This window comes from Triturus cristatus, chromosome 4_1, assembly GCF_964204655.1.
Source record: "Triturus cristatus chromosome 4_1, aTriCri1.1, whole genome shotgun sequence".
Lineage (NCBI taxonomy): Eukaryota > Metazoa > Chordata > Amphibia > Caudata > Salamandridae > Triturus > Triturus cristatus.
Genome location: NC_140585.1, coordinates 1,360,022,937 through 1,360,041,859, shown reverse-complemented (window position 1 = coordinate 1,360,041,859; position 18,923 = coordinate 1,360,022,937).

The window sequence follows — 18,923 nt, the reverse complement described above, 5'->3', positions numbered from 1 at the left end:
CTTTTGAGACGGTAAGGTGAGCTTCGGAGTCTCATGCGGTTTTTCAGACTCTCGTTGGTCAGTAAGCAAGTTTCCAGGTTCTAGGGCTTCCAATACAGCTTTTGCCAGCGTTTATGAAATCCTGCCACCAACTGTGACTCTGGCCTCCATGAAAAAGCTTCATTTCACCTTTGACGCCCAGGAGTCTTCACTGTGAGATTTGGACTCTCATTGTGATTTTTTTGGCTGCTGCAGTTTGCAGGCCCCGAGAGCAAAAATGGACCATGACCCCTCAAGAAGCTATTTTTTTTTTTTTTTTTTTTTTTTTTACTTTTGAACCTGGGAGCCTTTCTAGACGTGAGGGTGATCTTAGGAGTCTCATGTGGATTTTTAGACTCCTTGCAGTTTGCAGGTCTCGGATGCAAAAATCAACCCTGAACAAGCTAGAGTTAACTTTTGAGCCTGGGAGCTTTGCTAGACGTGAGGTGAGCTTAGGAGTCTCATGTGGTTTTTGAGACTTCTTGCACTTTGCAGCTTGATTTGACTTTTGAGCCTGGGAACCTTTTGAGACGTTAAGGTGAGCTTGGGAGTCTCATGCGGTTTTTCAGACTCCCGTTGGTCAGTAAGCAAGTTTCCAGGTTCTCGGGCTTCCAATACAGCTTTTGCCAGCGTTTATGAAATCCTGCCACCAACTGTGACTCTGGCCTCCATGAAAAAGCTTCATTTCACCTTTTCGACGCCCAGGAGTCTTCACTGTGAGATTTGGACTCTCATTGTGATTTTTTTGGCTGCTGCAGTTTGCAGGCCCCGAGAGCAAAAATGGACCATGACCGCTCAAAAAGCGAATTTTTTTTTTTTTTTTTTTTTTTTACTTTTGAACCTGGGAGCCTTGCTGGACGTGACGGTGGGCTTAGGAGTCTCATGTGGTTTTTGAGATTTCTTGCAGTTTGCAGCTTGATTTGACTTTTGAGCCTGGAAACCTTTTGAGACGTTAAGGTGAGCTTCGGAGTCTCATCCGGTTTTTCAGACTCCCGTTGGTTAGTAAGCAAGTTTCCAGGTTCTAGGGCTTCCAATACAGCTTTTTCCAGCGTTTATGAAATCCTGCCACCAACTGTGACTCTGGCCTCCATGAAAAAGCTTCATTTCACTTTTTCGACGCCCAGGAGTCTTCACTGTGAGATTTGGACTCACATTGTGATTTGTTTGACCGCTGCATTTTGCAGGACCCGGGAGCAAAAATGGACCATGACCCCTCAAGAAGCTATTTTTTTTTTTTTTTTTTTTTTTTACTTTTGAGCCTGGGAGCCTTGCTAGACGTGACGGTGAGCTTAGGAGTCTCATGTGGTTTTTTAGACTTCATGCAGTTTGCAGCTTGATTTGACTTTTGAGCCTGGGAACCTTTTTAAGGTGAGTTTGGGAGTCTCATGCGGTTTTTCAGACTCCCCGTGGTCAGTAAGCACGTTTCCAGGTTCTAGGGATGCCAATACAGCTTTTCCCAGCGTTTTTGAAATCCTGCCAACAGTGACTCTAGCCTAGGCTTCATATCACCTTTTCGACGCTCAGGATTCCTCACTGTGAGATTTGCACTCTCATGTGTTTTTTTTTTCCTCCCTGCAGTTTGCAGGTATCACGGGCAAAAATAAACCATGACCTCTCACAAGCTTGTTTTACATGACGGTGAGCTTTAGTAGTCTCATGGGTGTTTTGAGGCCCCTTGCAGTTTGCAGGTCTCGGATGCAAAAACTCAACCCTGAACAAGCTTGATTTGACTTTTGAGCTTGGGAAACTTTTTAGATGTTAAGGTGAGCTTCGGAGTCTCATGCGGTTTTTCAGACTCCCGTTGGTCAGTAAGCAAGTTTCCAGGCTCTAGGGCTGCCAATACAGCTTTTGCCAGCGTTTATGAAATCCTGCCACCAACTGTGAGTCTAGCCTCCATGAAAAAGCTTCATTTCACCTTTTCGACGCCCAGGAGTCTTCACTGTGAGATTTGGACTCTCATTGTGATTTTTTTGGCTGCTGCAGTTTGCAGGCCCCGAGTGCAAAAATGGACCATGACCGCTCAAAAAGCTATTTTTTTTTTTTTACTTTTGAACCTGGGAGCCTTGCTGGACGTGACGGTGGGCTTAGGAGTCTCATGTGGTTTTTGAGACTTCTTGCAGTTTGCTGCTTGATTTGACTTTTGAGCCTGGGAACCTTTTTAGACGTTAAGGTGAGCTGGGAGTCTCAAATGGTTTTTCGGACTCCCCGCAGTCAGTCAGCACGTTTCCAGGCTCTAGGCCAGCCAATTCAGTGTTTGCAAGCGTTTTTTAAATACTTCCACATAGTGACTCTGGCCTACATTAACAAGTATTTCACCTTTTCGCCGCACAGGAGTCTTCACTGAGAGATTTGACTGTCATGGCTCCGTGCAGTTTGCAGGCCTCGGGTGCAAAAATCAACACACTCACAAGCTTGATTTGACTTTTGAGCCTGGAAACCTTTTTAGACGTTAAGGTGAGCTTCGGAGTCTCATGCGGTTTTTCAGACTCCCGTTGGTCGTAAGCAAGTTTCCAGGTTCTAGGGCTTCCAATACAGCTTTTGCCAGCGTTTATGAAATCCTGCCACCAACTGTGACTCTGGACTCCATGAAAAAGCTTCATTTCACCTTTGACGCCCAGGAGTCTTCACTGTGAGATTTGGACTCTCATTGTGATTTTTTTGGCTGCTGCAGTTTGCAGGCCCCGAGAGCAAAAATGGACCATGACCGCTCAAAAAGCGAATTTTTTTTTTTTTTTTTTTTTTACTTTTGAACCTGGGAGCCTTGCTGGACGTGACGGTGGGCTTAGGAGTCTCATGTGGTTTTTGAGATTTCTTGCAGTTTGCAGCTTGATTTGACTTTTGAGCCTGGAAACCTTTTGAGACGTTAAGGTGAGCTTCGGAGTCTCATCCGGTTTTTCAGACTCCCGTTGGTTAGTAAGCAAGTTTCCAGGTTCTAGGGCTTCCAATACAGCTTTTTCCAGCGTTTATGAAATCCTGCCACCAACTGTGACTCTGGCCTCCATGAAAAAGCTTCATTTCACTTTTTCGACGCCCAGGAGTCTTCACTGTGAGATTTGGACTCACATTGTGATTTGTTTGACCGCTGCATTTTGCAGGACCCGGGAGCAAAAATGGACCATGACCCCTCAAGAAGCAATTTTTTTTTTTTTTTTTTTTTTTTACTTTTGAGCCTGGGAGCCTTGCTAGACGTGACGGTGAGCTTAGGAGTCTCATGTGGTTTTTTAGACTTCATGCAGTTTGCAGCTTGATTTGACTTTTGAGCCTGGGAACCTTTTTAAGGTGAGTTTGGGAGTCTCATGCGGTTTTTCAGACTCCCCGTGGTCAGTAAGCACGTTTCCAGGTTCTAGGGATGCCAATACAGCTTTTCCCAGCGTTTTTGAAATCCTGCCAACAGTGACTCTAGCCTAGGCTTCATATCACCTTTTCGACGCTCAGGATTCCTCACTGTGAGATTTGCACTCTCATGTGTTTTTTTTTTCCTCCCTGCAGTTTGCAGGTATCACGGGCAAAAATAAAGCATGACCTCTCACAAGCTTGTTTTACATGACGGTGAGCTTTAGTACTCTCATGGGTGTTTTGAGGCCCCTTGCAGTTTGCAGGTCTCGGATGCAAAAACTCAACCCTGAACAAGCTTGATTTTACTTTTGAGCTTGGGAAACTTTTTAGACGTTAAGGTGAGCTTCGGAGTCTCATGCGGTTTTTCAGACTCCCGTTGGTCAGTAAGCAAGTTTCCAGGCTCTAGGGCTGCCAATACAGCTTTTGCCAGCGTTTATGAAATCCTGCCACCAACTGTGAGTCTGGCCTCCATGAAAAAGCTTCATTTCACCTTTTCGACGCCCAGGAGTCTTCACTGTGAGATTTGGACTCTCATTGTGATTTTTTTGGCTGCTGCAGTTTGCAGGCCCCGAGAGCAAAAATGGACCATGTCCCCTCAAAAAGCTCGTTTTTTTTTTTTTTACTTTTGAACCTGGGAGCCTTGCTGGACGTGACGGTGGGCTTAGGAGTCTCATGTGGTTTTTGAGACTTCTTGCAGTTTGCAGCTTGATTTGACTTTTGAGCCTGGAAACCTTTTGAGACGTTAAGGTGAGCTTCGGAGTCTCATCCGGTTTTTCAGACTCCCGTTGGTTAGTAAGCAAGTTTCCAGGTTCTAGGGCTTCCAATACAGCTTTTTCCAGCGTTTATGAAATCCTTTTTGACGCTCAGGATTCCTCACTGTGAGATTTGCACTCTCATGTGTTTTTTTTTTCCTCCCTGCAGTTTGCAGGTATCACGGGCAAAAATAAAGCATGACCTCTCACAAGCTTGTTTTACATGACGGTGAGCTTTAGTACTCTCATGGGTGTTTTGAGGCCCCTTGCAGTTTGCAGGTCTCGGATGCAAAAACTCAACCCTGAACAAGCTTGATTTTACTTTTGAGCTTGGGAAACTTTTTAGACGTTAAGGTGAGCTTCGGAGTCTCATGCGGTTTTTCAGACTCCCGTTGGTCAGTAAGCAAGTTTCCAGGCTCTAGGGCTGCCAATACAGCTTTTGCCAGCGTTTATGAAATCCTGCCACCAACTGTGAGTCTGGCCTCCATGAAAAAGCTTCATTTCACCTTTTCGACGCCCAGGAGTCTTCACTGTGAGATTTGGACTCTCATTGTGATTTTTTTAGCTGCTCTAGTTTGCAGGCCCCGAGAGCAAAAATGGACCATGTCCCCTCAAAAAGCTCTTTTTTTTTTTTTTTACTTTTGAACCTGGGAGCCTTGCTGGACGTGACGGTGGGCTTAGGAGTCTCATGTGGTTTTTGAGACTTCTTGCAGTTTGCAGCTTGATTTGACTTTTGAGCCTGGAAACCTTTTGAGACGTTAAGGTGAGCTTCGGAGTCTCATCCGGTTTTTCAGACTCCCGTTGGTTAGTAAGCAAGTTTTCAGGTTCTAGGGCTTCCAATACAGCTTTTTCCAGCGTTTATGAAATCCTGCCACCAACTGTGACTCTGGCCTCCATGAAAAAGCTTCATTTCACTTTTTCGACGCCCAGGAGTCTTCACTGTGAGATTTGGACTCACATTGTGATTTGTTTGACCGCTGCATTTTGCAGGACCCGGGAGCAAAAATGGACCATGACCCCTCAAGAAGCTATTTTTTTTTTTTTTTTTTTTTTTTACTTTTGAGCCTGGGAGCCTTGCTAGACGTGACGGTGAGCTTAGGAGTCTCATGTGGTTTTTTAGACTTCATGCAGTTTGCAGCTTGATTTGACTTTTGAGCCTGGGAACCTTTTTAAGGTGAGTTTGGGAGTCTCATGCGGTTTTTCAGACTCCCCGTGGTCAGTAAGCACGTTTCCAGGTTCTAGGGATGCCAATACAGCTTTTCCCAGCGTTTTTGAAATCCTGCCAACAGTGACTCTAGCCTAGGCTTCATATCACCTTTTCGACGCTCAGGATTCCTCACTGTGAGATTTGCACTCTCATGTGTTTTTTTTTTCCTCCCTGCAGTTTGCAGGTATCACGGGCAAAAATAAAGCATGACCTCTCACAAGCTTGTTTTACATGACGGTGAGCTTTAGTACTCTCATGGGTGTTTTGAGGCCCCTTGCAGTTTGCAGGTCTCGGATGCAAAAACTCAACCCTGAACAAGCTTGATTTTACTTTTGAGCTTGGGAAACTTTTTAGACGTTAAGGTGAGCTTCGGAGTCTCATGCGGTTTTTCAGACTCCCGTTGGTCAGTAAGCAAGTTTCCAGGCTCTAGGGCTGCCAATACAGCTTTTGCCAGCGTTTATGAAATCCTGCCACCAACTGTGAGTCTGGCCTCCATGAAAAAGCTTCATTTCACCTTTTCGACGCCCAGGAGTCTTCACTGTGAGATTTGGACTCTCATTGTGATTTTTTTGGCTGCTGCAGTTTGCAGGCCCCGAGAGCAAAAATGGACCATGTCCCCTCAAAAAGCTCGTTTTTTTTTTTTTTACTTTTGAACCTGGGAGCCTTGCTGGACGTGACGGTGGGCTTAGGAGTCTCATGTGGTTTTTGAGACTTCTTGCAGTTTGCAGCTTGATTTGACTTTTGAGCCTGGAAACCTTTTGAGACGTTAAGGTGAGCTTCGGAGTCTCATCCGGTTTTTCAGACTCCCGTTGGTTAGTAAGCAAGTTTCCAGGTTCTAGGGCTTCCAATACAGCTTTTTCCAGCGTTTATGAAATCCTTTTTGACGCTCAGGATTCCTCACTGTGAGATTTGCACTCTCATGTGTTTTTTTTTTCCTCCCTGCAGTTTGCAGGTATCACGGGCAAAAATAAACCATGACCTCTCACAAGCTTGTTTTACATGACGGTGAGCTTTAGTAGTCTCATGGGTGTTTTGAGGCCCCTTGCAGTTTGCAGGTCTGGGATGCAAAAACTCAACCCTGAACAAGCTTGATTTGACTTTTGAGCTTGGGAAACTTTTTAGATGTTAAGGTGAGCTTCGGAGTCTCATGCGGTTTTTCAGACTCCCGTTGGTCAGTAAGCAAGTTTCCAGGCTCTAGGGCTGCCAATACAGCTTTTGCCAGCGTTATGAAATCCTGCCACCAACTGTGAGTCTGGCCTCCATGAAAAAGCTTCATTTCACCTTTTCGACGCCCAGGAGTCTTCACTGTGAGATTTGGACTCTCATTGTGATTTTTTTGGCTGCTGCAGTTTGCAGGCCCCGAGAGCAAAAATGGACCATGACCCCTCAAGAAGCTAATTTTTTTTTTTTTTTTACTTTTGAGCCTGGGAGCCTTGCTAGACGTGACGCTGAGCTTAGGAGTCTCATGTGGTTTTTTAGACTTCATGCAGTTTGCAGCTTGATTTGACTTTTGAGCCTGGGAACCTTTTTAAGGTGAGTTTGGGAGTCTCATGCGGTTTTTCAGACTCCCCGTGGTCAGTAAGCACGTTTCCAGGTTCTAGGGATGCCAATACAGCTTTTCCCAGCGTTTTTGAAATCCTGCCAACAGTGACTCTAGCCTAGGCTTCATATCACCTTTTCGACGCTCAGGATTCTTCACTGTGAGATTTGCACTCTCATGTGTTTTTTTTTTCCTCCCTGCAGTTTGCAGGTATCACGGGCAAAAATAAACCATGACCTCTCACAAGCTTGTTTTACATGACGGTGAGCTTTAGTAGTCACATGTGTGTTTTGAGGCCCCTTGCAGTTTGCAGGTCTCGGATGCAAAAACTCAACCCTGAACAAGCTTGATTTGACTTTTGAGCTTGGGAAACTTTTTAGACGTTAAGGTGAGCTTCGGAGTCTCATGCGGTTTTTCAGACTCCCGTTGGTCAGTAAGCAAGTTTCCAGGCTCTAGGGCTGCCAATACAGCTTTTGCCAGCGTTTATGAAATCCTGCCACCAACTGTGAGTCTGGCCTCCATAAAAAAGCTTCATTTCACCTTTTCGACGCCCAGGAGTCTTCACTGTGAGATTTGGACTCTCATTGTGATTTTTTTGGCTGCTGCAGTTTGCAGGCCCCGAGAGCAAAAATGGACCATGACCCCTCAAAAAGCTCGTTTTTTTTTTTTACTTTTGAACCTGGGAGCCTTGCTGGTTGTGACGGTGGGCTTAGGAGTCTCATGTGGTTTTTGAGACTTCTTGCAGTTTGCAGCTTGATTTGACTTTGAGCCTGGGAACCTTTTTAGACGTAAGGTGAGCTTCGGAGTCTCATGCGGTTTTTCAGACTCCCGTTGGTCAGTAAGCAAGTTTCCAGGTTCTAGGGCTTCCAATACAGCTTTTGCCAGCGTTTATGAAATCCTGCCACCAACTGTGACTCTGGCCTCCATGAAAAAGCTTCATTTCACCTTTTCGACGCCCAGGAGTCTTCACTGTGAGATTTGGACTCTCATTGTGATTTTTTTGGCTGCTGCAGTTTGCAGGCCCCGAGAGCAAAAATGGACCATGACCCCTCAAAAAGCTCGTTTTTTTTTTTTTACTTTTGAACCTGGGAGCCTTGCTGGACGTGACGGTGGGCTTAGGAGTCTCATGTGGTTTTTGAGACTTCTTGCAGTTTGCAGCTTGATTTGACTTTGAGCCTGGGAACCTTTTTAGACGTTCAGGTGAGCTGGGAGTCTCAAACGGTTTTTCGGACTCCCCACAGTCAGTAAGCACGTTTCCAGGCTCTAGGCCTGCCAATTCAGCGTTTGCAAGCGTTTTTGAAATACTTCCACATAGTGACTCTGGCCTACATTAACAAGTATTTCACCTTTTCGCCGCACAGGAGTCTTCACTGAGAGATTTGACTGTCATGGCTCCGTGCAGTTTGCAGACCTCGGGTGCAAAAATCAACACACTCACAAGCTTGATTTGACTTTTGAGCCTGGGAACCTTTTTAGCCGTTAAGGTGAGCTTGGGATTCTCATGCGGTTTTTCAGACTCCCGTTGGTCAGTAAGCAAGTTTCCAGGCTCTAGGGCTGCCAATACAGCTTTTGCCAGCGTTTATGAAATCCTGCCACCAACTGTGTCTGGCCTCCATGAAAAAGCTTCATTTCACCTTTTCGACGCCCAGGAGTCTTCACTGTGAGATTTGGAATCTCATTTTGGGTTTTTTAGTTGCTGCAGTTTGCAGGCCCCGAGAGCAAAAATGGACCATGACCCCTCAAAAAGCTCGTTTTTTTTTTTTTTTTTTTTTTTTTTTTTTACTTTTGAACCTGGGAGCCTTGCTGGACGTGACGGTGGGCTTAGGAGTCTCATGTGGTTTTTGAGACTTCTTGCAGTTTGCAGCTTGATTTGACTTTTGAGCCTGGGAACCTTTTTAGACGTTAAGGTGAGCTGGGAGTCTCAAATGGTTTTTCGGACTCCCCAGTCAGTAAGCACGTTTCCAGGCTCTAGGCCTGCCAATTCAGTGTTTGCAAGCGTTTTTGAAATACTTCCACATAGTGACTCTGGCCTACATTAACAAGTATTTCACCTTTTCGCCGCACAGGAGTCTTCACTGAGAGATTTGACTGTCATGGCTCCGTGCAGTTTGCAGGCCTCGGGTGCAAAAATCAACACACTCACACAAGCTTGGTGTGACTTTTGAGCGTGGGAACCTTTTGAGCCGTTAAGGTGATGGGAGTCTCATGCGGTTTTTCAGACTCCCCGTGGTCAGTAAGCAAGTTTCCAGGCTCTAGGGCTGCCAATACAGCTTTTGCCAGCGTTTATGAAATCCTGCCACCAACTGTGACTCTGGCCTCCATGAAAAAGCTTCATTTCACCTTTTCGACGCCCAGGAGTCTTCACTGTGAGATTTGGACTCTCAATGTGATTTTTTTGGCTGCTGCAGTTTGCAGGCCCCGAGAGCAAAAATGGACCATGACCCCTCAAGAAGCTATTTATTTTTTTTTTTTTTTTTTTTTACTTTTGAACCTGGGAGCCTTGCTAGACGTGAGGGTGATCTTAGGAGTCTCATGTGGTTTTTTAGACTCCTTGCAGTTTGCAGGTCTCGGATGCAAAAATCTACCCTGAACAAGCTAGAGTTAACTTTTGAGCCTGGGAGCTTTGCTAGACGTGAGGGTGAGCTTAGGAGTCTCATGTGGTTTTTGAGACTTCTTGCACTTTGCAGCTTGATTTGACTTTTGAGCCTGGAAACCTTTTTAGACGTTACGGTGAGCTTGGGAGTCTCATGCGGTTTTTCGGACTCCCCGTGGTCAGTAAGCAAGTTTCCAGGCTCTAGGGCTGCCAATACAGCTTTTGCCAGCGTTCATGAAATCCTGCCACCAGCTGTGACTCTGGCCTCCATGAAAAAGCTTCATTTCACCTTTTCGACGCCCAGGAGTCTTCACTGTGAGATTTGGAATCTCATTTTGGGTTTTTTAGTTGCTGCAGTTTGCAGGCCCCGAGAGCAAAAATGGACCATGACCCCTCAAAAAGCTCTTTTTTTTTTTTTTTTTTTTACTTTTGAACCTGGGAGCCTTGCTGGACGTGACGGTGGGCTTAGGAGTCTCATGTGGTTTTTGAGACTTCTTGCAGTTTGCAGCTTGATTTGACTTTTGAGCCTGGGAACCTTTTTAGACGTTAAGGTGAGCTGGGAGTCTCAAATGGTTTTTCGGACTCCCCGCAGTCAGTAAGCACGTTTCCAGGCTCTAGGCCTGCCAATTCAGTGTTTGCAAGCGTTTTTGAAATACTTCCACATAGTGACTCTGGCCTACATTAACAAGTATTTCACCTTTTCGCCGCACAGGAGTCTTCACTGAGAGATTTGACTGTCATGGATCCGTGCAGTTTGCAGGCCTCGGGTGCAAAAATCAACACACTCACACAAGCTTGGTGTGACTTTTGAGCCTGGGAACCTTTTGAGCCGTTAAGGTGATGGGAGTCTCATGCGGTTTTTCAGACTCCCCGTGGTCAGTAAGCAAGTTTCCAGGCTCTAGGGCTGCCAATACAGCTTTTGCCAGCGTTTATGAAATCCTGCCACCAGCTGTGACTCTGGCCTCCATGAAAAAGCTTCATTTCACCTTTTCGACGCCCAGGAGTCTTCACTGTGAGATTTGGAATCTCATTTTGGGTTTTTTAGTTGCTGCAGTTTGCAGGCCCCGAGAGCAAAAATGGACCATGACCCCTCAAAAAGCTCTTTTTTTTTTTTTTTTTTTTTACTTTTGAACCTGGGAGCCTTGCTGGACGTGACGGTGGGCTTAGGAGTCTCATGTGGTTTTTGAGACTTCTTGCAGTTTGCAGCTTGATTTGACTTTTGAGCCTGGGAACCTTTTTAGACGTTAAGGTGAGCTGGGAGTCTCAAATGGTTTTTCGGACTCCCCGCAGTCAGTAAGCACGTTTCCAGGCTCTAGGCCTGCCAATTCAGTGTTTGCAAGCGTTTTTGAAATACTTCCACATAGTGACTCTGGCCTACATTAACAAGTATTTCACCTTTTCGCCGCACAGGAGTCTTCACTGAGAGATTTGACTGTCATGGATCCGTGCAGTTTGCAGGCCTCGGGTGCAAAAATCAACACACTCACACAAGCTTGGTGTGACTTTTGAGCCTGGGAACCTTTTGAGCCGTTAAGGTGATGGGAGTCTCATGCGGTTTTTCAGACTCCCCGTGGTCAGTAAGCAAGTTTCCAGGCTTTAGGGCTGCCAATACAGCTGTTGCCAGCGTTTATGAAATCCTGCCACCAGCTGTGACTCTGGCCTCCATGAAAAAGCTCCATTTCACCTTTTCGACGCCCAGGAGCCTTCACTGTGAGATTTGGAATCTCATTTTGGGTTTTTTAGTTGCTGCAGTTTGCAGGCCCCGAGAGCAAAAATGGACCATGACCCCTCAAAAAGCTCTTTTTTTTTTTTTTTTTTTTTACTTTTGAACCTGGGAGCCTTGCTGGACGTGACGGTGGGCTTAGGAGTCTCATGTGGTTTTTGAGACTTCTTGCAGTTTGCAGCTTGATTTGACTTTTGAGCCTGGGAACCTTTTAAGACGTTAAGGTGAGCTGGGAGTCTCAAATGGTTTTTCGGACTCCCCGCAGTCAGTAAGCACGTTTCCAGGCTCTAGGCCTGCCAATTCAGTGTTTGCAAGCGTTTTTGAAATACTTCCACATAGTGACTCTGGCCTACATTAACAAGTATTTCACCTTTTCGCCGCACAGGAGTCTTCACTGAGAGATTTGACTGTCATGGATCCGTGCAGTTTGCAGGCCTCGGGTGCAAAAATCAACACACTCACACAAGCTTGGTGTGACTTTTGAGCCTGGGAACCTTTTGAGCCGTTAAGGTGATGGGAGTCTCATGCGGTTTTTCAGACTCCCCGTGGTCAGTAAGCAAGTTTCCAGGCTTTAGGGCTGCCAATACAGCTTTTGCCTGCGTTTATGAAATCCTGCCACCAGCTGTGACTCTGGCCTCCATGAAAAAGCTTCATTTCACCTTTTCGACGCCCAGGAGTCTTCACTGTGAGATTTGGAATCTCATTTTGGGTTTTTTAGTTGCTGCAGTTTGCAGGCCCCGAGAGCAAAAATGGACCATGACCCCTCAAAAAGCTCGTTTTTTTTTTTTTTTTGTTTGTTTTTTTACTTTTGAACCTGGGAGCCTTGCTGGACGTGACGGTGGGCTTAGGAGTCTCATGTGGTTTTTGAGACTTCTTGCAGTTTGCAGCTTGATTTGACTTTTGAGCCTTGGAACCTTTTTAGACGTTAAGGTGAGCTGGGAGTCTCAAATGGTTTTTCCGACTCCCGCAGTCAGTAAGCACGTTTCCAGGCTCTAGGCCTGCCAATTCAGTGTTTGCAAGCGTTTTTGAAATACTTCCACATAGTGACTCTGGCCTACATTAACAAGTATTTCACCTTTTCGCCGCACAGGAGTCTTCACTGAGAGATTTGACTGTCATGGCTCCGTGCAGTTTGCAGACCTCGGGTGCAAAAATCAACACACTCACAAGCTTGATTTGACTTTTGAGCCTGGGAACCTTTTTAGCCGTTAAGGTGAGCTTGGGATTCTCATGCGGTTTTTCAGACTCCCCGTGGTCAGTAAGCAAGTTTCCAGGCTCTAGGGCTGCCAATACAGCTTTTGCCAGCGTTTATGAAATCCTGCCACCAGCTGTGACTCTGGCCTCCATGAAAAAGCTTCATTTCACCTTTTCGACGCCCAGGAGTCTTCACTGTGAGATTGGTTTTTTAGTTGCTGCAGTTTGCAGGTCCCGAGAGCAAAAATGGACCATGACCGCTCAAAAAGCTAGTTTTTATTTTTTTTAATTTTTTTATTTTTTTACTTTTGAACCTGGGAGCCTTGCTGGACGTGACGGTGGGCTTAGGAGTCTCCTGTGGTTTTTGAGACTTCTTGCAGTTTGCAGCTTGATTTGACTTTTGAGCCTGGGAACCTTTTTAGACGTTAAGGTGAGCTGGGAGTCTCAAATGGTTTTTCCGACTCCCCGCAGTCAGTAAGCACGTTTCCAGGCTCTAGGCCTGCCAATTCAGTGTTTGCAAGCGTTTTTGAAATACTTCCACATAGTGACTCTGGCCTACATTAACAAGTATTTCACCTTTTCGCCGCACAGGAGTCTTCACTGAGAGATTTGACTGTCATGGCTCCGTGCAGTTTGCAGGCCTCGGGTGCAAAAATCAACACACTCACACAAGCTTGATGTGACTTTTGAGCCTGGGAACCTTGAGCCGTTAAGGTGAGCTTGGGAGTCTCATGCGGTTTTTCAGACTCCCCGTGGTCAGTAAGCAAGTTTTCAGGCTCTAGGGCTGCCAATACAGCTTTTGCCAGCGTTTATGAAATCCTGCCACCAACTGTGACTCTGGCCTCCATGAAAAAGCTTCATTTCACCTTTTCGACGCCCAGGAGTCTTCACTGTGAGATTTGGACTCTCATTGTGATTTTTTTGGCTGCTGCAGTTTGCAGGCCCCGAGAGCAAAAATGGACCATGACCCCTCAAGAAGCTATTTTTTTTTTTTTTTTTTTTTTTACTTTTGAACCTGGGAGCCTTGCTAGACGTGAGGGTGATCTTAGGAGTCTCATGTGGTTTTTTAGACTCCTTGCAGTTTGCAGGTCTCGGATGCAAAAATCTACCCTGAAAAAGCTAGAGTTAACTTTTGAGCCTGGGAGCTTTGCTAGACGTGAGGGTGAGCTTAGGAGTCTCATTTGGTTTTTGAGACTTCTTGCACTTTGCAGCTTGATTTGACTTTTGAGCCTGGGAACCTTTTTAGACGTTAAGGTGAGCTTCGGAGTCTCATGCGGTTTTTCAGACTCCCGTTGGTCGTCAGCAAGTTTCCAGGTTCTAGGGCTTCCAATACAGCTTTTGCCAGCGTTTATGAAATCCTGCCACCAACTGTGACTCTGGACTCCATGAAAAAGCTTCTTTCATCTTTTCGACGCCCAGGAGTCTTCACTGTGAGATTTGGAATCTCATTTTGGGTTTTTTAGTTGCTGCAGTTTGCAGGTCCCGAGAGCAAAAATGGACCATGACCCCTCAACAAGCTAGTTTTTTTTTTTTTTTTTTTTTTCTTTTGAGCCTGGGAGCCTTGCTAGACGTGACGGTGAGCATAGGAGTCTCTTGTGGTTTTTGAGACTTCTTGCAGTTTGCAGCTTGATTTGACTTTTGAGCCTGGGAACCTTTTGAGACGTTAAGGTGAGCTTCGGAGTCTCATGCGGTTTTTCAGACTCTCGTTGGTCAGTAAGCAAGTTTCCAGGTTCTAGGGCTTCCAATACAGCTTTTGCCAGCGTTTATGAAATCCTGCCACCAACTGTGACTGGCCTCCATGAAAAAGCTTCATTTCACCTTTTCGACGCCCAGGAGTCTTCACTGTGAGATTTGGACTCTCATTGTGATTTTTTTGGCTGCTGCAGTTTGCAGGCCTCGAGAGCAAAAATGGACCATGACCGCTCAAAAAGCGAATTTTTTTTTTTTTTTTTTTTTTTACTTTTGAACCTGGGAGCCTTGCTGGACGTGACGGTGGGCTTAGGAGTCTCATGTGGTTTTTGAGACTTCTTGCACTTTGCAGCTTGATTTGACTTTTGAGCCTGGGAACCTTTTTAGACGTTAAGGTGAGCTTCGGAGTCTCATGCGGTTTTTCAGACTCCCGTTGGTCGTCAGCAAGTTTCCAGGTTCTAGGGCTTCCAATACAGCTTTTGCCAGCGTTTATGAAATCCTGCCACCAACTGTGACTCTGGACTCCATGAAAAAGCTTCTTTCATCTTTTCGACGCCCAGGATTCTTCACTGTGAGATTTGGAATCTCATTTTGGGTTTTTTAGTTGCTGCAGTTTGCAGGTCCCGAGAGCAAAAATGGACCATGACCCCTCAACAAGCTAGTTTTTTTTTTTTTTTTTTTCTTTTGAGCCTGGGAGCCTTGCTAGACGTGACGGTGAGCATAGGAGTCTCTTGTGGTTTTTGAGACTTCTTGCAGTTTGCAGCTTGATTTGACTTTTGAGCCTGGGAACCTTTTGAGACGTTAAGGTGAGCTTCGGAGTCTCATGCGGTTTTTCAGACTCTCGTTGGTCAGTAAGCAAGTTTCCAGGTTCTAGGGCTTCCAATACAGCTTTTGCCAGCGTTTATGAAATCCTGCCACCAACTGTGACTCTGGCCTCCATGAAAAAGCTTCATTTCACCTTTTCGACGCCCAGGAGTCTTCACTGTGAGATTTGGACTCTCATTGTGATTTTTTTGGCTGCTGCAGTTTGCAGGCCCCGAGAGCAAAAATGGACCATGACCGCTCAAAAAGCGAATTTTTTATTTTTTATTTTTTTTTACTTTTGAATCTGGGAGCCTTGCTGGACGTGACGGTGGGCTTAGGAGTCTCATGTGGTTTTTGAGACTTCTTGCACTTTGCAGCTTGATTTGACTTTTGAGCCTGGGAACCTTTTTAGACGTTAAGGTGAGCTGGGAGTCTCAAATGGTTTTTCGGACTCCCCGCAGTCAGTAAGCACGTTTCCAGGCTCTAGGCCTGCCAATTCAGTGTTTGCAAGCGTTTTTGAAATACTTCCACATAGTGACTCTGGCCTACATTAACAAGTATTTCACCTTTTCGCCGCACAGGAGTCTTCACTGAGAGATTTGACTGTCATGGCTCCGTGCAGTTTGCAGTCCTCGGGTGCAAAAATCAACACACTCACACAAGCTTGATGTGACTTTTGAGCCTGGGAACCTTTTGAGCCGTTAAGGTGAGCTTGGGAGTCTCATGCGGTTTTTCAGACTCCCCGTGGTCAGTAAGCAAGTTTCCAGGCTCTAGGGCTGCCAATACAGCTTTTGCCAGCGTTTATGAAATCCTACCACCAGCTGTGACTCTGGCCTCCATGAAAAAGCTTCATTTCACCTTTTCGACGCCCAGGAGTCTTCACTGTGAGATTTGGAATCTCATTTTGGGTTTTTTAGTTGTTGCAGTTTGCAGGCCCCGAGAGCAAAAATGGACCATGACCCCTCAAAAAGCTCGTTTTTTTTTTTTTTTTTTTTTTTTACTTTTGAACCTGGGAGCCTTGCTGGACGTGACGGTGGGCTTAGGAGTCTCATGTGGTTTTTGAGACTTCTTGCAGTTTGCAGCTTGATTTGACTTTTGAGCCTGGGAACCTTTTTAGACGTTAAGGTGAGCTGGGAGTCTCAAATGGTTTTTCGGACTCTCCGCAGTCAGTAAGCACGTTTCCAGGATCTAGGCCTGCCAATTCAGTGTTTGCAAGCGTTTTTGAAATACTTCCACATAGTGACTCTGGCCTACATTAACAAGTATTTCACCTTTTCGCCGCACAGGAGTCTTCACTAAAAGATTTGACTGTCATGGCTCCGTGCAGTTTGCAGGCCTCGGGTGCAAAAATCAACACACTCACACAAGCTTGATGTGACTTTTGAGCCTGGGAACCTTTTGAGCCGTTAAGGTGAGCTTGGGAGTCTCATGCGGTTTTTCAGACTCCCCGTGGTCAGTAAGCAAGTTTCCAGGTTCTAGGGCTGCCAATACAGCTTTTGCCTGCGTTTATGAAATCCTGCCACCAGCTGTGACTCTGGCCTCCATGAAAAAGCTTCATTTCACCTTTTCGACGCCCAGGAGTCTTCACTGTGAGATTTGGAATCTCATTTTGGGTTTTTTAGTTGCTGCTGTTTGCAGGCCCCGAGAGCAAAAATGGACCATGACCCCTCAAAAAGCTCGTTTTTTTTTTTTTTTTTTTTTTTGACTTTTGAACCTGGGAGCCTTGCTGGACGTGACGGTGGGCTTAGGAGTCTCATGTGGTTTTTGAGACTTCTTGCACTTTGCAGCTTGATTTGACTTTTGAGCCTGGGAACCTTTTTAGACGTTAAGGTGAGCTGGGAGTCTCAAATGGTTTTTCGGACTCCCCGCAGTCAGTAAGCACGTTTCCAGGCTCTAGGCCTGCCAATTCAGTGTTTGCAAGCGTTTTTGAAATACTTCCAAATAGTGACTCTGGCCTACATTAACAAGTATTTCACCTTTTCGCCGCACAGGAGTCTTCACTGAGAGATTTGACTGTCATGGCTCCGTGCAGTTTGCAGTCCTCGGGTGCAAAAATCAACACACTCACACAAGCTTGATGTGACTTTTGAGCCTGGGAACCTTTTGAGCCGTTAAGGTGAGCTTGGGAGTCTCATGCGGTTTTTCAGACTCCCCGTGGTCAGTAAGCAAGTTTCCAGGCTCTAGGGCTGCCAATACAGCTTTTGCCAGCGTTTATGAAATCCTACCACCAGCTGTGACTCTGGCCTCCATGAAAAAGCTTCATTTCACCTTTTCGACGCCCAGGAGTCTTCACTGTGAGATTTGGAATCTCATTTTGGGTTTTTTAGTTGTTGCAGTTTGCAGGCCCCGAGAGCAAAAATGGACCATGACCCCTCAAAAAGCTCGTTTTTTTTTTTTTTTTTTTTTTTACTTTTGAACCTGGGAGCCTTGCTGGACGTGACGGTGGGCTTAGGAGTCTCATGTGGTTTTTGAGACTTCTTGCAGTTTGCAGCTTGATTTGACTTTTGAGCCTGGGAACCTTTTTAGACGTTAAGGTGAGCTGGGAGTCTCAAATGGTTTTTCGGACTCTCCGCAGTCAGTAAGCACGTTTCCAGGCTCTAGGCCTGCCAATTCAGTGTTTGCAAGCGTTTTTGAAATACTTCCACATAGTGACTCTGGCCTACATTAACAAGTATTTCACCTTTTCGCCGCACAGGAGTCTTCACTGAGAGATTTGACTGTCATGGCTCCGTGCAGTTTGCAGGCCTCGGGTGCAAAAATCAACACACTCACACAAGCTTGATGTGACTTTTGAGCCTGGGAACCTTTTGAGCCGTTAAGGTGAGCTTGGGAGTCTCATGCGGTTTTTCAGACTCCCCGTGGTCAGTAAGCAAGTTTCCAGGCTCTAGGGCTGCCAATACAGCTTTTGCCTGCGTTTATGAAATCCTGCCACCAGCTGTGACTCTGGCCTCCATGAAAAAGCTTCATTTCACCTTTTCGACGCCCAGGAGTCTTCACTGTGAGATTTGGAATCTCATTTTGGGTTTTTTAGTTGCTGCTGTTTGCAGGCCCCGAGAGCAAAAATGGACCATGACCCCTCAAAAAGCTCGTTTTTTTTTTTTTTTTTTTTTTGACTTTTGAACCTGGGAGCCTTGCTGGACGTGACGGTGGGCTTAGGAGTCTCATGTGGGTTTTGAGACTTCTTGCACTTTGCAGCTTGATTTGACTTTTGAGCCTGGGAACCTTTTTAGACGTTAAGGTGAGCTGGGAGTCTCAAATGGTTTTTCGGACTCCCCGCAGTCAGTAAGCACGTTTCCAGGCTCTAGGCCTGCCAATTCAGTGTTTGCAAGCGTTTTTGAAATACTTCCACATAGTGACTCTGGCCTACATTAACAAGTATTTCACCTTTTCGCCGCACAGGAGTCTTCACTGAGAGATTTGACTGTCATGGCTCCGTGCAGTTTGCAGTCCTCGGGTGCAAAAATCAACACACTCACACAAGCTTGATGTGACTTTTGAGCCTGGGAACCTTTTGAGCCGTTAAGGTGAGCTTGGGAGTCTCATGCGGTTTTTCAGACTCCCCGTGGTCAGTAAGCAAGTTTCCAGGCTCTAGGGCTGCCAATACAGCTTTTGCCAGCGTTTATGAAATCCTACCACCAGCTGTGACTCTGGCCTCCATGAAAAAGCTTCATTTCACCTTTTCGACGCCCAGGAGTCTTCACTGTGAGATTTGGAATCTCATTTTGGGTTTTTTAGTTGTTGCAGTTTGCAGGCCCCGAGAGCAAAAATGGACCATGACCGCTCAAAAAGCTCGTTTTTTTTTTTTTTTTTTTTTTTTACTTTTGAACCTGGGAGCCTTGCTGGACGTGACGGTGGGCTTAGGAGTCTCATGTGGTTTTTGAGACTTCTTGCAGTTTGCAGCTTGATTTGACTTTTGAGCCTGGGAACCTTTTTAGACGTTAAGGTGAGCTGGGAGTCTCAAATGGTTTTTCGGACTCTCCGCAGTCAGTAAGCACGTTTCCAGGCTCTAGGCCTGCCAATTCAGTGTTTGCAAGCGTTTTTGAAATACTTCCACGTAGTGACTCTGG